At 45.5% G+C, this 4,699-nt stretch overlaps 4 non-coding genes across 4 annotated transcripts; all 4 read right to left on the bottom strand.

Moving 5' to 3' along the window:
• Positions 1-2,568: 2,568 nt before the first annotated feature.
• Positions 2,569-2,756, bottom strand: LOC140275985 (U2 spliceosomal RNA). The gene has a single exon (XR_011908681.1). It is a non-coding gene; the product is annotated as a U2 spliceosomal RNA (small nuclear RNA).
• A 275-nt stretch (positions 2,757-3,031) lies between these two features.
• Positions 3,032-3,145, bottom strand: LOC140275866 (U5 spliceosomal RNA). The gene has a single exon (XR_011908574.1). It is a non-coding gene; the product is annotated as a U5 spliceosomal RNA (small nuclear RNA).
• A 411-nt stretch (positions 3,146-3,556) lies between these two features.
• On the bottom strand, positions 3,557-3,747 carry LOC140275912 (U2 spliceosomal RNA). The gene has a single exon (XR_011908614.1). It is a non-coding gene; the product is annotated as a U2 spliceosomal RNA (small nuclear RNA).
• Positions 3,748-4,045: 298 nt separating this feature from the next.
• LOC140275738 (U5 spliceosomal RNA) lies at positions 4,046-4,159 on the bottom strand. The gene has a single exon (XR_011908457.1). It is a non-coding gene; the product is annotated as a U5 spliceosomal RNA (small nuclear RNA).
• Positions 4,160-4,699: the final 540 nt, after the last annotated feature.

The raw sequence follows: 4,699 nt of genomic DNA, 5'->3' as shown, positions 1-4,699 counted from the left end.
GCAAATTATGATCTGACATTCACACCTACTTGCAGCCGAACACCTCGGCTTCCGCTTTTGATGGTGTATATTTTGGCATTCGAACCTTTTCTTACCCGCTTTTTACCAACTATGGTCGGATATTCACACCTTCTTACAGCGGAACACCTCCGCTCCCTCTTTTGATGGTGTATGTTCTGGCATTCGAACCTTTTCTTACCCACTTTTTACAAACTATGCTCGGACATTCACACCTTCTTGCAGCGAAACACGTCCGCTCCCTCTTTTGATTGTGTACAGTCGGGTTTTTTAACCTTTTCTTACCCGCTTTTTACCAACTATGGTCGGACATTCACACCTACTTGCAGTCGAACAGCTCTGCTCCCACTTTTGATTATGTTTGGTTGGATATTCAAACCTTTTCTTAACTGCTTTTTACAAACTTTGGTCGGACGTTCACAACTTCTTACAGCCGAACACCTCCGCTTCCGCTTTTGATGGTATATATTCGGGCATTCGAACCTTTTCTTACCCGCTTTTTACCAACTATGGTCGGACATTCACACCGTCTTTCAGCGGAACACCTCCGCTCCCTCTTTTGATGGTGTATGTTCGGGCATTCGCACCTTTTCTTACCCGCTTTTTACAAACTATGGTCGTACATTCAAACCTTCTTGTAGCCGAAAACCTCCACTCCCTCTTTTGATCATACTTTGTCGGGCATTCGCACCTTTTCTTACCCGCTTTTTACAAACTATGCTCGGACATTCAAACCTTCTTGTAGCCAAACACATCCACTCCTGCTTTTGTTGATGTATGGTTGGGCATTCGAACCTACTTGTTGCCCGCTTTTCATTAATTATGGGTGGACATTCACACCTTGTCGCAGCCAAACACCTCCGCTCCCTGTTTTGATCATGTATGGTTGGACATTCGCACCTTTTCTCACCCGCTTTTTGCAAACTATGGTCGGCCATTCACAGCTTCCTCTCCACCATACTTGTATGGTGGGATATTCACACCCACTTGCATCCGAAGACCTCCGCCCCCACTTTTGTTGATATTTAGTCGGTCATTCACACCTTACCCGTTTTCTTGCCGCCAAACACCTCTGATCTCGCTTTTGATGATGTAAGATTGGGCATTCAGACCTTTCTTTTCCTGCTTTTCACCAACTATATATATAACATTCACACCTTCTTGCAGCCGAACACTTCCGCTCCACCTTTTAGGTATCTATCACACCTTTTTTTTCACCGCATTTTATAGATTATGGTTGGAAATTCTCAACCACTCATCCAAAGACCTCTCCTCCCGCTTTTGTTAATATATTTGAACTTTAGTCAGACATTCACACCTACTTGCAGCCGAACACCACCTCTCTAGCTTTTGAGGATGTATGGTCCGGCATTCTTACCGTTTCTAACACATTTTTCAGCAATTATGGTAGGACATTCACACCTTCTTGCAGCTGAACACCTCCTCTCCCACTTATGATCATGTGCGGATTGATTTTCGAAAATTTTCTTTCATGTTTTCTAGCAATTAAAAATGGACATTTAGACCTTCTTGCAGCTGAACACCTCCGCTCCCGCTTTTGATCATACATTGTCAGGCATTCACACCTTGTCTTACCCGCTTTTTACAAAATTTAGTCGAACATTCACACCTTTTTGCAGCCGAACACAGTTTTTTGCAGCCGAATTTGGGCATTCGAACCTTTTCATACCCACTTTTTACCAACTATGGTCGGACATTCACACCGTCTTACAGCGGAACACCTCCGCTCCCTCTTTTGATGGTGTATGTTCGGGCATTCGAACCTTTTCTTACCCGCTTTTTACAAACTATGCTCGGACATTCAAACCTTCTTGTAGCCGAACACATCCACTCCTGCTTTTGATGATGTATGGTTGGGCATTCGAACCTACTTGTTGCCCGCTTTTCATTAATTATGGGTGGACATTCACACCTTGTCGCAGCCAAACACCTCCGCTCCCTGTTTTGATCATGTATGGTTGGACATTCGCACCTTTTCTCACCCGCTTTTTGCAAACTATGGTCGGCCATTCACAGCTTCCTCTCCACCATACTTGTATGGTGGGATATTCACATCCACTTGCATCCGAAGACCTCCGCCCCCACTTTTGTTGATATTTAGCCGATCATTCGCACCTTACCCGCTTTTGGCAAACTATGGCCTTCTTGCAGCCAAAAACCTCTGATCTCGCTTTTGATGATGTAAGGTTGGGCATTCAGACCTTGCTTCACCTGCTTTTCACCAAATATAGTCGGACATTCACACCTTCTTGCAGCCGAACACTTCCGATTCACCTATTAGTTTTCTATGGGGCATTCACACCTTTTTTTACACCGCATTTTATAAAAACACCACAGGAACACCGTATTGAGGCTTTGTTCTGACCGCTCATTCGGTGTCGCGTTTCTTTCAAGCAATTCTCCTGGTTAGCCCGCACTCGGCTCGCTCCCAGAGCCGTGTTAAAGTCTGCTTCGCATTCACTCTCTTTTCTCAGCAGATTAAAAGAAACTTCCATCCTGCACCGCTGTTTGCTTTTTCACAAGAGCAGAGGAGAGCGCACCGTTCCCAGCGGCACTGCAGTACCGGGTCGATGCTTGGAGTGAACGGAGCAAGCTCCTTTTTCAACTCCTATTGATAAAAATCCATTTAATATGTAGTCCTCGCATAGACATATCACATATTAAACTGATAAGTACAGATACTACACTTGATCTTAGCCAAAAGGCCGAGAAGCGATATCTGTCCACTGGTTCACGTCCGAGGGCCCTTCCTGGCACAATGCGCACTTGTAGCGGTGTTCTTTTTATGGCCATAGTGTCACTTTGCACCTCCGCCCACCCGCTGAACTGAGCACTCTTCAACCCTTTTAAATGGTATAACTTTACACTACAGCACGCTCCAGCGAGCACCATTCAAGCAACATCGGCACAGTCGTAACAAGTAAGGCGACTCTACTCAGAGAAGTCACTCTGCACAGTAACAAGATTTCTTTTGCACAGACAGAAAGGGCTTCCCCCGCAAAGGTAAAGCCTGCCAAAAATAGAAACAATTCATTAGTGCTGCTCTCCACGGAAGTCTTTAGTAAAAGGCGAAAGACTTGTACATTATGAAGAGAAACCAGTGTCCGATTATCCATCACTGCGGGAGCAGGGCATCAGGCTAGTTGGCATAGCCACCTTCCCCATGGTGAGCTTTGCTTGGTTGAGACGCTTGCTCCCCCCCCTTGCTCCTCGGCTGACCAAGTAGGAACAATCGGGCCCTATTCGATGGCTGCCTTGTCTTTTACTCTGTGCAAAAGACAAGGCAGCCACAAACAACACGGGAACACCGTATTGAGGCTTTGTTCTGACTGCTCATTCGGTGTCGCGTTTCTTTCAAGCAATTCTCCCGGTTAGCCCGCACTCGGCTCGCTCCCAGAGCCGTGTTAAAGTCTGCTTCGCATTCACTCTCTTTTCTCAGCAGATTAAAAGAAAGTTTCATCTTAGGCTCCCTGAAACTTCCATCCTGCACCGCTGTTTGCTTTTTCACAAGAGCAGAGGAGAGCGCACCATTCCCAGCGGCACTGCAGTACCGGGTCGATGCTTGGAGTGAACGGAGCAAGCTCCTTTTTCAACTCCTATTGATGAAAATCCATTTAATATGTAGTCCTCGCAAAGAGGACATATCAGACATTAAACTGATAAGAACAGATACTACACTTGATCTTAGCCAAAAGGCCGAGAAGCGATAACTGTCCACTGGTTCACGTCCGAGGGCCCTTCCTGGCACAATGCGCACTTGTAGCGGTGTTCTTTTTATGGCCATAGTGTCACTTTGCACCTCCGCCCACCCGCTGCACTGAGCACTCTTCAGCCCTTTTAAATGGTATAACTTTACACTACCACACGCTCCAGCGAGCACCATTCAAGCAACAACTTTGCACTCCAGCTTCGAACATCGGCACAGTCGCAACAAGTAAGGCGACTCTACTCAGAGAAGTCACTCTGCACAGTAACAAGATTTCTTTTGCACAGACAGAAAGGGCTTCACCCGCAAAGGTAAAGCCTGCCAAAAATAGAAACAACTCATTAGTGCTGCTCTCCACGAAAGTCTTTAGTAAAAGGCGAAAGACTTGTATGTTATGAAGAGAAACCAGAGTACGATTATCCGTCACTGCGGGAGCAGGGCATCAGGCTAGTTGCCATAGCCACCTTCCCCATGGTGAGCGTTGCTTGGTTGAAACGCTTGCCCCTGTGCAATCGACAAGGCAGCAACAAAAACACCACGGCAAAAATAGAAACAACTCATTAGTGCTGCTCAACGTTGTACTTTGCAGTAAAAGAAAGAGCAAATCTAAAGTTTCAGGAATCCGAGAATAAGCTTACTTTCATGAGTTCTTCACGATTTCGGATTTTGCTATAAAATGAATTCCTTCACTCAAACTAAATTAAAACTGCTAAACCGCTAATCTGTTACATACAAGGCAGATGTCAAATTCACCGAAATAGGATCTAAGGGTATTTGGCCAATCGAGCTGTAGCAGCTTCGGTAAAAGAGTATAAGTTGAAGAGTTTGTGAATAAAGGTGTGCGCACACATAGTGAGTTGTAGGAAAATAGGCAGGGAGCAATGCTGGCTGGGGTATATGTTCTTGTATGTTGTCTGACTGTTTGATTTGAATGTGTTGTGTAAGTGTCCTGTT

Source organism: Leuresthes tenuis, unplaced genomic scaffold (assembly GCF_036924035.1).
Source record: "Leuresthes tenuis unplaced genomic scaffold, fLeuTen1.0.hap1 SCAF_18, whole genome shotgun sequence".
In the NCBI taxonomy this organism is placed as follows: Eukaryota; Metazoa; Chordata; class Actinopteri; order Atheriniformes; family Atherinopsidae; genus Leuresthes; species Leuresthes tenuis.
Note: the sequence above shows the minus strand (reverse complement) of the source record. Positions and strands in the feature narration are given on the sequence as shown.